At 39.1% G+C, this 14,524-nt stretch overlaps 1 protein-coding gene across 1 annotated transcript in view; it reads left to right on the top strand.

Annotated features, from left to right (window-relative positions):
- The first annotated feature begins 4,616 nt into the window (after nucleotides 1-4,616).
- The window catches only part of stag1a (STAG1 cohesin complex component a), a 38,727-nt gene continuing 28,819 nt past the window's right edge, over nucleotides 4,617-14,524 (top strand). Inside the window, exon 1 of the mRNA XM_005736621.1 lies at nucleotides 4,617-4,844. The gene's annotated coding sequence lies outside the window, so the exon portion shown is untranslated. The remainder of the gene's footprint in view (nucleotides 4,845-14,524) is intronic.

The following is a 14,524-nucleotide window of genomic DNA, read 5'->3' as shown; positions in this document are numbered from 1 at the left end:
CAGATTCAAGGAGCTGTCTGTCTCTCTTGCTCCATCTCTGGACAAGAAAAAATTAATTATAGAGTACAGGGAAGAAGTGGCAGCAGAGGACGGAAAGCTCACTTTGAGTGCACTAAACTTGGGTTTTGCATTCTGGAAGCAGCCTGTCTGCTGCTTCCTTCTATGTATTTTCCTGTGAGAGTGTCTTTTTTCTCAGTCTCCCTTTTGAACACATATTCTCTCCCTCTGCTTCTTTATTAGGCTCATACACGCTCTCACACACACATTTGCACATTATGCCACATGTCTGCCAATTTCACAGTTTGATTCTCAGTCAGTTATTCCCCTTGGTTATTCCACAGACATTGCAGTTCCACTTTGTAACAGTTTAATCCACAACTCGCATCCACAGTAAACAAACAAAAAATACTTCAGCATTAATCCTTCTTCCTCTTTCTCTGTAGACTAGGGCTCTTTTTTTTAGCCTTGGCTGTTAATCGGCATGTCATTATTCAAAGCTAGGTTTCTTCGATGTTTGACAGCTTCGTATTAAACCCCGGGCTAATAAGTGAAGCACATCACCAGACAGGACACATTCATCAGCAGACCCCCGGTGTAGAGAGGACAAATGGGATAATTAAAAACAAAAATGGGAAAAAATCTTCAACTGAGATTCAGATGGGGATAAGATGCAAGAAACTGGGAGCCTGGGCTGTTGGTGTATGACACACAGGCTGCAGCAAAAAACCTTGGCTGTGTCCACTACCATCTGTGTGTGTGTTCCAGCGACGAGGTGGATGTGACGGACGATGACGGCCTGATTCACAAGCGCTGTTGTGATAGACTCAAATGTTTGCTTTTTCTACTCAGCAAATATAGCACTCAGCCTTTCATACATTTTGCATTACCACAGTGGCGATAGAAAGAAAAGAGTAAGGGAGGGTGGGGATGACATGAACATGATGAGATAAGGGGCAAAGGATGAGAGGCGTTTGGAGAGTCTGGAAATGGATGTCAGAGAGGCAGTGAGTTAAATAAAATAGCTTCAGGAGTGAGAACGCTACAAGCAAGGTCAGAGTAAATTAAAAATAGGACAGGCGTACAGGCAAAGAACAGCCATATAAAGCTTTTCTGTTAGTCAGCCGCCCTAGAGATGAGATGAGACAGAGCTAAGAGTAAAAAAACGTCTTTGCATAACTCAATACGTCAAATGATTACGTCTCGGTCTAAAAAACATTCACCCTTGAAGCGCTCGGATTTCCAAACAGATAGAGATGCTTGTCACTGCTATTGGATACTGGTGTCATAACCTGAGATTACCTTGACAGTCTAAAAGGGTTTTCTCAACCGATGCTGCACCACACAGCCTCTGTTTCCATGGTTACAGCCCCAGAAAAAGTTTATAGATTATGACGGATGCTGTTGTCGGGTGTGTTACGAGTGTGCATCCATGTCGTGTGCGCGTATAGATGCCAGTTACCAGACGTCCGTTGGTTGGTTATGTAACACAACACTGCGCCATGCATACAAAGGTTTTTCTCAATGACACAGTTTCAGAAGCTTAAATATGGCAAAGATTTGAACTGGAATAACCCTGGCAAACGTCTGCACAATATGTTGAGATTTCTAATGTTGAGGATTTGGGCGGCCCAGAGGAGGAAAAAAAACTTGAAAAGCCAACGAAAAGAAATGCAATTTGGTGCAACACCCTTCTCATACAGATATAATGTGAGTTTTTTCTGAAAAAAAAAAGGCTTAATACTCAGGGCAAATCAGCCAGACAGTATCTCATTTGTGGTGTTATAGTGTGTTTATATGTGTGTGCTTGCTGCCTGGCCTAAGATAATGTAGGAAAAAAACACAAGTAAGACATTGAATATCAAATAATTAGATTTTGAATGTGGAAGACTGTCATTCATCACTTCCTGTGTTCATTCACATTGAGCCAGTGCTGAGAAAAATAAGCAGGTAAAAAGGCAATGATGGTCCTGAAACCTCCTAAAATTAAACACACATCAGTTGAAACAATTGTACTGATCATATGTAGATTATATGCAAACTTAAAATAAACAATACAGTGAGAAAATAAATTTGTTTTCTTTGTGGGCATCCACTGAAAATCTGAAGTTAGCAAAAATATGACATAGTATGCTGCTTCGCATCTCAGAAGCAACTGAAGGAAATCTGGATAATGACTGCCCCTGATCTGAGAGTCTGAGCCTTTGTAAGCAAATAGTCATACACAGCAATAGTGAATATTGTACTTGTGACCTTTGATTGGTGTTTAATGCATGCTTGGGGTTATTAGATATACTTTCTTGCATTTTTTTTCTCAAAATATGTGCACATATTTCAACATCTACACATTTATGAGTTTTATTTTGAAAAATCTGAAAAGCAATAGTTTGATTATTTGCATTGGCCTTTATCTTTGTACTCATTGTACCCCAGAGCAGCTTTATGATTGCATTGGCCTTTATCGTTGTACACACTGCACCCATGAAATTCCTCAAATTAAAGAATAATAACAATAACTATGATGGGATGTTTGTGTGGGTGTGCTTGTGTTCTTTATCTGTCTTTAGGAGCAAAGTTTTGGAGTGGAGAGTTTTTGGAAAAATAAACATCTTTTAGCTTCTTCCTTACTTTTCACACTCCTTCAGTTGTTAGAATTAGCTTCTATCCATCCATGGATTGCACAAAAGATGGCATATACCCTGGAGAGGTTGCCAGTCTATCATAAGGCTAACAATAGCTTTAAAAAGGCTGGTGTTTGTTTATCCTGATGCACACGAGTGTTTAAAGGTATTCTGTCTCATCTTTCCCAACCATACCTAATTTGTGTATTCATTCCTATCATAAAAAGTAATGTAAAAACAATCAGTGACAGGTCTATCAAAAACCATAAAGCCTGTGATGAAAACAGACATAATTCATTAAAAAAAAATACGTGAATAAGCAAGACTGAAAAAACAGTGAGCTTGATTTAGAGAGAACAAGGTAGATGCAGTTATTTTGCCTGAAAGCAGTTAAGTGAAAGATTAAAGTCATGCGCCTTACCATCACCATTTTCATTTGGGTCAGCCTATAACTGATTTAGGTTATTTTTTAAATAAATGCACAAAAGAAAAATGGTATTAAATTTATGTGTGGTTACATGAAAATGGAACTGATTTAAATTTGGAAGCCTAGAATGAAAAAATATATAAATGCATTAAAACATAGAGCGAATACGAGATATAAATGTAGCATGCTGTTGCACAAAATCTACAGAACGCTCTTTTTTTAGTCTGTTTGTTGAGTTTGGTGAGCCACATATGCAGAGCTTTCTTGCATTACCTGCTGGCCAGGGTTAGATTGTAGGCCTCTGATGATAAGAAGCTCCATAAAGTGCTGCAGTAATTCTGAAACAAAAGACACCCTTCCCAATGCATCCCAAGTGTTGTTAAGGTCTGAAAGAAAAACTGAGGCCTTTTGGGTTGGTTAAGGTTAGGGAATGTATTATGTCAGTGAATGAGCCACACAATCATGAGTGTGTGTATGTGTTTGTATGTGTGTGTCAAATAGCCCTGAGGGGAGGATCTTGCTACAGCTTTTATGGGCAAGATGTGGCGTTGCTATGGCAAACAGTGCATCCGTCAAATGAATAACCAGTTGGTCTGTTTGTGCGTGTGCTCTTGCGTCTATCTGTGCATTTGCAGACGCATCACTGCCCTATCTTAAAAGATGTAATAAAGGTTAAGCAGCCTTTCTTTTTGATTTATGCACTCACTCTCTAACTCTCACACACATGCAGTATGCACTGCTGGTGTTTGATATCCACTTAAAGACACTGATGTGGGAATAATATAATTAACTGAAGTAATTTCTTTTTCTGTCTGTGTGTCTCTATCACCCTCCCTTTCTGGCAATATCACGCCATGTTGAGCTGGAGTGAGTAATGTGAGTACATCCAGACTGTAATTGGGTTTATGCACATCCAATTTCAGCCCAAGGACCTGCTGTAGGAGTTCGGCCATGTGCACATGCACACTCTTATTTTTGTCCCTCTCCATCTAGGATGTGAGTCTGAAAAGCATAAAAAAAAATCTACAAGCCAAAGGTCATTAATGTAGAAGATTTATGCATGTGTGACCTTGTCACACTTTGTCAACTTTAGAAACTAAGAAGTATCGTAGTCCCTTATCTATAGAGAATACACCCTAGAGTTTATCAGACTGCTTGTCAGCCAAAAAAAAGGATAGAAAAAAGGCTACTCTGGGCTCTGAAGAAAAAATGCCTGTCACTCACTTTTACTTAGGTGTACTGAATAACTCATATTTATTAAAAATAATTATAAGGAAGAAAGGAACTACATAAGGGTTTTGTGATGTAGCCTAGTTTGAACACAGAAAGGTGTAATGTATAGCTGTAATATTCCAGATGACAACCAGTAAGTGCTTGTAGTTTTTGGCCGTGGGAATTTTAAATGGCTTCTTATATGCAATTCTCGCCAGACAAGCCCTTCAAAGTAGTAACTCAACTGGGAAAGAAGCGGGGAGTCTCGCTGCTCCTGTGCGCGTCCCCGTCAGCGATGTGTTGGCGGGGTCCCTCCCTTCTCCCCGCTCGCCCCCGGAGGCTCGTGTCCGCCGCAGCTCGGTGTGTCCGCCAGGGGGCAGCTGTGTCTCGGTCTGAGGCTGCGCCGCTCCCGCTGCATCACAGAGAGGAAAATACCACCAGATGGCGGTTTAGGATTGCTGCTCTTCTCTCAAGGCGCGGTTCCGCTCGCTCGGCCAACTTTCAATATTAAAATACGCACGATATTAAAACGAAAATCGATTTTTTAGTTCGGAAGGTGATAATCGATTTGGCGATGGTCGTTAAAGGTGAGTGTCTTGTGTTTTTGTCGTGTTTTGTGCGGTGGGAAGTGAGACGGAACACAGATTAAAGATGGTGGACACAGACAGGGAACACTGGTTGGTTGGGGGATGGGCGCTAGCGGCTAACGGAGGTGAATGTGCTTTCTCTCTCTTCCTCACTTACATTGTAGCCTAGCGGAGCCGTTAGCTTGCGAGCTAGCCCCAAAAATTTTCGGCAAGACAACTTGATGGAAGGGCAAGTGTGTGCCGCAGCACCGGCCTGTTTTGCCACCGATTTCCACCCGGCGGAGGAGTTTGGCTTGTCAACAAATAAAGAGCCATGCGGTGTGACGTGTTTTCATGGTCTTTGCAAGGCAGGATTCAGAGCATCACCTTCTCTCATTTGCAGAGCCGTATTATGATTGTACAGTATTGCCCTCCTGCCGTGCGCTGCTTTCTTTGCTTTGGTTTGTCACCAGCTCAAACGCTACTTGCCACGTTGTTGTTGACATTGTTGTTATCAGCCAATTGGCAGTTTTGCCTTTTGCATACGCACAAGATACACAACGTGAGATATCCCAGTTTCTACTTTTTTCTTTTTCTTTCCCACCCCCTTGTGTCAACATCAGCATGCCTTCAAGTTCCTGGGAGTCGTGGTGACTTTCCAAGCAGCAAAATAAACATGTTGCTTTATTAGTCAGTGACAGCACATGCATGCTTTTCAGTGCAAACATGCAGGACGGACTCCTGCATGTTTTACATGATTATTATGGCGCTTCTTCCCCCCTTTCCTGCCCCCTTCTGTGCGGGAAGCAGGCAACATTGAGCGGGGAAACATGAGTCACATAAGGGGGGGGGATGGGCTCCACCAGCTACCCCTACAGGTTTAAACAGGCTTCGGTCCTAGCTTCCCTCCAACACTGACCCCTGTGCAGCTCACCCAGTGCAGTCTAGTTAGGCGATCGGTTATAGTGGGTCAGAGTGCCTGCTGGCAGTTTGCATGAATCTCAGATTGTTGCATAACTGCTTTGTTTACAGTCAACCATGTGATTTCTCATGCAGGCTGTGTTGGTTTGCTATCTGCAGCCTGCTTGCCTTCCATTATCACTCCGTTTTAATTCCACACTGCAGAAATATACACTACGAACAAATAAAACATGATGGGACCTGGAAAGGGTTTTAGCTGTTAGGCTCTTGACTCATTTTTCACAATAAACCAATGTAAAAAGTATATCATGGTCTGTTGTCATCTGCAGATGTTAGGCTAGTTTTATTTATTGGTCTAAAATCCAAGCACATTCTGGGTAGACATTTTAATAGCAAAACTCCATAATATTGTCTATATATGTGTATTTCATAAAATTGTCATGCATATCGTGCTGTATAGTTATAATAATCAGTCGCTAAAATATCTTATAAATCTTTTTTTTAGGACTAACCAACAAGTGAGTACCTGGGAGATTGTGTATATCATAGCATTAATGCAAAAATATTTCTGTAAGTGCTTCTTCCATTGATTTGAATCATTGTTAATCTACTATGTTTGGAGAGTTAGCCTTCAAGCAGTCTTATAAATATTATTAGATTGATATTAAACTAGATTTTTATTTGTGGCGGTGGGTGTTCTTTATCATTTTCATGCTGCCGCCAGACAAGTGGAATAGGGAAACTACCACTTCTGTAAAAATGTATTTAGGCAATTTATACAAATGTACTACTTGAAATTTTGTGGGGAAATGCACCTGACGGCTGCATTTATTTGACTCTGTGCTATGACTAAATCTGCCTGACTGAAAATCTGTCCCAGCTCTGTTTGTGAAATCCTGAGTACAATCCTCAATGAATGTCCTCACAAATTACCTCTTGATTACATTATTAGGTTGCAGTTTTGTGGTAATGTACATTGGGAGCAATTTTCTTTTAGTGAAATGCACATACCAGGGTTTTTCCTGTTTAAGAAAGGTCCATTGGGGTGTGATTTTGTGTGTAAGGTGAATTGGTCAGGACAGTTTTGGGTTTCTTTTTGTTGCTTTTAATGAATGTGCGATACCTTACCTAACATAAGTTGAAGGATTTTCCTGTGATTTATGGCTATTTAATAAACAAAAATGTCTTTTATCATTAAAAAATGAACATAAAAATGGTTACACATATTTCTATTACAATCCTAGAGATTTTCCTTTGGAGTGAGGCCCAAACCTGTTTGCCAAAATTAAACACACATGCACACGCATAACCACACACAGTCACACTTCCCTGTAAGGCCTCACAGACAAAACATGTTTCAGTGGTATTTGCACTACAGAGTTTGTTTACTTTTCCAGCAGAAGAACCCATATAGGCTGTTGCCTGTTCCTGTACTATCCTAACACACTAAAACACATTGTAGCTGTAGTAGTAGTACAAGAGTGTTCCTAGAACGTAAATAGGAAAAACTGTTCTTATTTGATCCCAAATTACTTGTTAACTTGTATCCACCTTAATGGAATGTGTTTAAATGGTGTAATACTAGACACAGAGGTGCTCTGTTTAATAAAAAGTGCAATTTTAATGTCCATAAAATTGTCATTTCTATTTGCGGAATTCAGTGAGTGCTAAAACATATATCCTTCCCTTTGGCTTCAGAATACAGCAATTCAAAGCTGACACTGGGTGACATTTCTTGAGCATGTCATTGTTTAAACCTTTAAATAACAGAAGATTAAGGGAAATGGTGAATAATCCTTCCTCTGTTCCTCGAAATCGCTTGGCTCTTTGCCCTAGCTAGAAAGCCAAAATAAAAAGGACTTTGATATTAGTTGTAATTAGTATTATGAACACATAATGCTGCTTGTTGTAATTTTTAAATTATGGCAAATGTGTTGCAGAACGATTTTACGTCTACGCTGATCTTGACGATAAGATACTGTAATAATTCAAGCATATCAGAGTTTTGTTTTAGACCTTGAATCAAATTGTAAAGAGCAGACCTTGATTTATGTTATGAGCGCTTGATCATTTCTTAGCCAGAGGCTTTCACCACTCAAGTGCAGCGTGCTTTTTGTTAGAGCCATATTCCTATAATGTTACAGCTCAGGGGATTATTTAATGGCTTTGACATTTGTCAGAGCTTATTAAATGGTGACCTTGATTTAAGATGCTGGAAAAAAATGGCACTATCATTGAAAACCAGTTTTCAGTGGTTTGCAAGAGTCAAAAGAAGAAGAAGAAAAACAAGTAGTATTGTCATATGTGCAAACTCTCAGCGATTAGCCACGTAACACCTGAGAAGTGAGAACAGCACTGATTTATCGTTTCACACTCACAACGATGTTTTACTGAAGATAGTGGAAGATCTTTTATAGGTGTATTTGGTTCAAAGTTCTGAATGAATTCATCCTATCAGCAATCGCAGAAGTCTTTGTTTTATTACTTTTATTGCTATGGTGATAGTTGACATATTTACTGTAGTAGAATTCCACTGTGCACATGTTACACCTTATTTTTTGAAACGTAAGTTATGTCACTGCAGTAGTGTGGTTGTGCACTATAAGCCCTGCAGCTTGCTCCTGTCAATATGGAATAAACCTTTGGAAAGCTTTTGAAATAGTTTTGTCACTGCTGGTTCGTTGCAGGCGTTCCTTTTGCGGTTTGCTGGATTGTAATTAGTCTCATTGCTGTTGTCAGACCTGTTGACTGTCAAGTAGAATGATGTTCTTTCAAAGCCAAGCTGAATTTATAGCGTTATGGCACAAGGGTGCAGGCAATGTGGGCCTTTTGACTGGTTGGCAATAGACAATACATAACTGTATTTTCTAAAAAGTAAGTAAGTAAAAAGATGATAAATGTTCAATTTCTAAGTAAAAGTAACAAAATGAGGTGCAGACAGAGCAGAGTACACACATAGGATTACCTGTATTAAAAACACTTAGGCTTGCAGAGCAGCACAGGTGACTCCCTTTTAGCTTAGCATGCACCTAACAGTATACACTAGATATATTAGTTGGCCCTTTTTAACTCTATGACTAACTCTAAAAAATTGCAAAATTAACTAAAGTTGGTAAGTTAAAGGGTGGGGTCCATTTGGTTGGAAAAATGCATGCCTGTCAGTTTTCTGTCATGCCACATGGACTTGTCCATACAGACTTCAGTGCACCAACTCTGCTTGCACCCATCAGACAGACTTTAAATGAGTATAACAGGAATGACTAGTTGGCTCTGAAGTTTCCAGCTGTTCATATCCACAACAGAATATAATTGCCACTGTCACAGGCGGCGAGAGTAGGCGGGGTCATGCAGAGTGCGAAAGGGGAGAGATTTAAAAACTGGCATGGCTTTATAGAGGAACTGCTGTGTGTTTGTGGACATTTGTAGAGGTGGGGGGTATATGCATTTATTCACAAACTTTGACACATCAATTTTCCTTCAAAGATTTATTATGTAATATAGTTTATAAAGTGCTCGTCTGGAAATACTTAACAACCAAGGTCTCTTAGGGAAGTTTCTAGTTTAACCTGATCCAACCCTACACTAGTGTCTTGGCTTAGCATCACTGAGTTCATGGTGGCAACACATGAACTGGCTCTCTGCCTGCTGAGCCCTTAACATTGAGAACAGGAAAAGGAGTGCTGTCACGAGTTGCAGTTCAAGACTGTGGCAATTGAATCTGTCCAACCAAGGGATGAAAGAGTTTTCGGTAAGGCAGCGGAATGACCCTCAGTGACGGCCACAACGCGACCTGCACATCCAGCCAGTGGGGAAGTTCAAGACTGCAACGACCGGGTTGGCTGGTTAGCAGCAACTGAACTTTGAGGGAAGAGATTATGATTAGAAAACAATCCAGAGGGAATAAAATAATTGTATTTGATTGTCTGTTAATATACAAAGTCTCCCACCCTAGTAAAGTTTATGTGAGCAATAAAATGTCTGTAATGTCCAAGTCTAATTTTAGCGTGGCTCTGGACATAAGATAGATGAGTAAACAAAGTGGACTCCTGTTAGTATTTGGATATACCAACTGGACTTAATATGTCAAATGGCACAGTGGGCTTTGTTTTTTGTTATAAAATTACTTACTGGAGTCTGGAAGTAACCGTGAGGAGTCTAAATAGGCTAGAGCATGATCATAAAGAACAACTGTACATCTTTTGTTATGGGTTATGTAATGTAATATACATGGAATGGTACTGCATCGATTGATGGTTTGATTACCCATTACACATGCACAAGGAAAAATGTTTTGAAAGGGTCTTGCATTGCATAGTGTTTTCTTCTTGAATGAAATGACAAAGAATTGAGCTGCTGGCTAGGAGTAAGCTTTATTAACATAGAAGTGTGTGCTTGGGCATGCTGATGGCATTTTAAATAAAGATATAGAAGGCCATTAGTCGTTTCAGTATTCAGGGAGCTGTAGAGATATCAAAGCCCACACTACAAGTGAGGAAATCTGGAAAAAAAAATTGCAAGTCAAAGCACAGAAATATGTAAAGTATGTGTTTGCACTATCAACAAGAAACAAGAGATTTTTTTTGAAGAACTGTTGCTTTTGTTTGTTTGATTTTTAACTATCCTAGCTCACATTAAACCAAGATGTTACAATACCAGTCGATGTATATGTATATTAACCCAGTATTTTTCAGTATTATCTATTCCCTGATATAGTGCGTACAAAGGAATACTAGGCTGAGTATCATTGCTAGACTGTTTGAAAAGGAAAATGGCATGTTTTATAAATAATATAGTAATGCAATCTTGACATAATGATGGGTTTAATGAGATGATGTCAACTCATGATGTCTTTACCATAAGGCAGCAAAATCTGTATTCAGAATCTATCTGTTAAAAGCTCCTCGGTTGTCAGGGTGAGCACTAATGAGAGGAGATGTGCTTTGCTCTGTCTATGCGTGAGAGAGAGTGTTTGTGTGTGTTTTTGGAGGGTTGTGATCTCTCACTGGTATTACTATATAGTGGCTCAGTGCTTGCTAGGCCGAACAAGCTGATTTTTACCTCCTGACATGCAAGCGTGTTTGCTGACACAGCTCAGCTGTTTGGCTGGCACTGGCTGTCAAGAGTCAAGAGCACAGAAAATAGTATAAACCATTTATTTCCAAGAGTCAAGATCTTAATTTTTCTTTTCAGGAAGAAAAATTGTATTCCATCCTGGATCTGAAAGGTTTTCTTTGCAGTGTTTCAACATATATAACATATATTTAGGCTATTTTGACTCCCTGATATGGGACTATTATAGTTACCCTGACAGTGTTTCTACATCAAAGGATTTTCAGCTGTGTTTTACCGTCATCTATGTCACAGCTTAAGTGATGGAACGACAGGCTGAGTAATAGTTTCCATTTTACTGGCACTACCTGTCTGCGACTTGACGGCTGTTTTTTGAGCTTCAAGTCAGTTTTTCAGATTATTATTATTTTTTTATGTATAAGCTATGCAGCTGTTAGCAGCTGTGACTCTGCTAATGTTCTAACAGGGCTAAGGCTTCTAGATAGACTCAGTTTTCCACTCTTAGTGAATAGTGGAATGTATTATTTTCTCAAATAGGTTACATTTTAATACTCATCTGTATCTTTTGCAGGTGACTCAAATATATTTGTATTCTATGACACTTGGTCTATTGTCGATAAAGGTTTTACAGTGTCGGACGTTGGTTGTTCTTTGTATTTCCTGTTTTAATTTGACATTTTAAATCACCTCAGATTTTCCATTCTGTTTCCTTCCAGACTTTTGTGCTTGGTCTCCCCAACCTTATTCATTTAACCTGTGTTCACATAGCTTGTTACAGTTGTAGCCTTTTTGTTTTTCAGTTTCTGCCCTTCACTCTTAAGTGTATTTTTGCATTAAAGTGTAATTATGCTTGCTACTTCTACTTACCTAACGGATTTAATAAAATTTAAATTGGTAAATAAACTGTAAAATATGAATAACCTTTTACTTTTGATACATAGAAGATTGTAGTAGATCACAAATATCAACTGCATGATTGCTTGCTTCCTTATTTTTCAGTCAAGCTCTATCAGTGATGTGAAAATCCATAGAAACATGAGACAACAACAGCATAACAATGTGCCCCCGAAGTTTCCTCTTGCTGGAGGCATAACAGGTGAAACATTGTTTTATTTCCATCATTTAAAAAAAATATCCAGCAACAAAGTGGGGGTGTTTTTGTCACCTTTTGCACATCTGCAGTAATAGTTTGAGATTATTTCTGTGGGGGCTGTTAAATATTAAAAGTTCATAAACATTAAACAGCTAGATGACATTTTCAATACGGGCCATATTTTGCAGGAGGAGTAAAGAGGAAATCAGTTTAAAACATCATCTAATTTCCCACTCTATCACCTAGAATTACACATTGTTTAAGTAGATGTTTTGGCGTGCGTCATCTGTCTTCTGCTGTTAGGGCAGACGATTTTGTTCCTGTCTGATTGGATTTCTTGCTCTGCTGAAACTGACAGCAGTTCATTTTACATCAGCACTGTAAAGTCGAGCTTTGTGGACTGGAACACCTTATTAAAAACCAAGCCTCTGACAGCCAGCTTGAAGAAATGCCTGCCCACAGCACTTCTTCTCTCTCTGAATGCAGCAGAGAGTTCAAGGTGGCATTAAAAAGTAGTGCAAGCAGTGACTTCTATATGGTGGCTATCTTATGAGTAAATTCCCCAAAATGATAATAAATAACTAATAATATGTAATAAAGAAAAGTTGTAAACATTTGCGTGACCTACCGATGCACAAACAAGCGTATGTTTGCTGGTCTACTAAAAAAGTAGGGCAACACTGTTATGTAATGGAGAAAAACGATATAGAAAACATCACAGTTCATAGTAAATTCTAGGTTAATATATTTGTAACAAGCTGCATATAATTGGAATATATTTTTTAAGAACATTTATTTTGTGCTTCTTTTTCTTCAAAAGAGGCATAGATTGTTTTCACACAAGTTGCTGGTAATCAAATTGCTTTATAAGTGACTGACTAGTGATAATTAGGCTGTAAAAATAAATGATGCATGTATGAATAATAAATAAATCAACTTTTTAAAAATTAGCTTCCAATTTTATCTTAAAAAACATCACCAGGTTAAGCTATGTTCGTATCCCCCAGGCAGCTGTTTCCACAGCTCAGGGCATAAAAAACAAAAAGAAAAAAGAAAAGCTTGCTGCACCGAATAGTCTGCGTTTCTCAGTTCCCTAATCCCTGTGTGAAAAATTTCTTTTAAAGCAATAGCCAGCAGTATAATAAAGAGAAAGTCCTGGATGTGCATAAACATTGATTGAGAGGTGTGAAATGTATCTGCGGCTCCTACAGGAGTGTAGTCCATAAAATGAAAAGAGAGGTTATGATGCATTATTGACTCGTTTTGAGGCATTTAGTCTAACCTCTGTTTTGCTTCCTTGCTGTCCGGGACATGAGTAAATTCCCGCCTCGGCCCGGGGGGGTATTTGATTTGTTATTTACATTCAGAGCAGTCCGATCTAAATTTGACACCAGACCAGACCTGCAAATCCTTAAGGTGTCATTTATACGACCGAGGTTAACAACCAGCTTCAAGCGAGAGCAAACACCACCTCCTCAGTATCAGCTGCGGAAGTGTTTGTCTCAGCGGTCAGTGCTATTTGTACACAGTCTTACTTAATATTGATTCCCTGGCTTGTGCCAAGTCAATTCTCTGACTGTAGAGGGGGAAATTAAATGGTCACTACAAGACAAGAATTGCAGCAACGTGAACTAATAGAGGGAGCTTTCCTGCAGGGTTGGAAGCTAAAACTAGTTTTAAAACCATGAAAAGTATTTTAGAACTTAAAAGTAAAAAAGTTATGGATTCATGCATTATCCCTGCTTTAAACTCAACTGAGGCCTATAAAGAATCGAGATGTGACAGAAGATCTACTAATAGACGTTTGTTTGGTTTTGTTCTTAACTCTGCACTCATAATATTGGATTCCCATCTGCTCTGTGTGCTCTGGATTAGGAGCTGCCCTGCCCAATCTAGCTGATTATTTACAGATTATTTACCTGTAAACCTCTTTTTTTTCTTTTTTCTTTTTAAATTTCCCTGCACATTGTCTTCCCAGTGCTGTCCACATACAAACCAAACCATCCAGTTCAGGCTCAGACAAACATTTCATGAACTGTTTCCTTAAACTTTTCAAATTTGTACTTGGACATGCTTGGATTACTTATGGTCAGTGTTTAGCTCAAAACTCAATGTCAGTGAGCCCAAAAAAACAACAATAACAAAGATTTTTGAGTATAAAATCTAGTTTTTATCTTTGCATTAGAGCATGTAAATACAATGACAGTATATTTCTGAGTTATTCATTTCTTTGTTGGTAACTTGGTGGTGTTTGAATTCTTAATCTATCCTTATTTAAAAACCACAGATAAGAAAACGTGGCTGTTTTAAGTTCTGAACAGCAAATCTTCACATTTGAGGACAGTATTTGCCAGCTTTGCTTGTTTAAGCATGTAACCTTTCAAAAATATTGCAGAATGTGATTTATCCAGAGGTTCACAACCCTGAGCTCTAGTTCTGATTTACCAGCATGTGTTTTTCAGTACACTTTGATTTTCATCCTGGGCTTCTTGAACAGGATTTACTGGGCGGTCTCCCTTACTTGGCTTTGTGCTCAGAGCCCAATCAGAGCTGCCAACCACTACTAACAGCAATACGTTGTATGGGAAGAGCAGTGTCCTGAGGAGAAATGCAGCTT

This window comes from Pundamilia nyererei, unplaced genomic scaffold (genome assembly GCF_000239375.1).
Source record: "Pundamilia nyererei isolate P.nyererei 1_Seehausen unplaced genomic scaffold, PunNye1.0 scaffold00070, whole genome shotgun sequence".
Lineage (NCBI taxonomy): Eukaryota > Metazoa > Chordata > Actinopteri > Cichliformes > Cichlidae > Pundamilia > Pundamilia nyererei.
The sequence above is the reverse complement of the archived record's forward strand: the minus strand, read 5'-3'. Positions and strand labels throughout refer to the sequence as shown.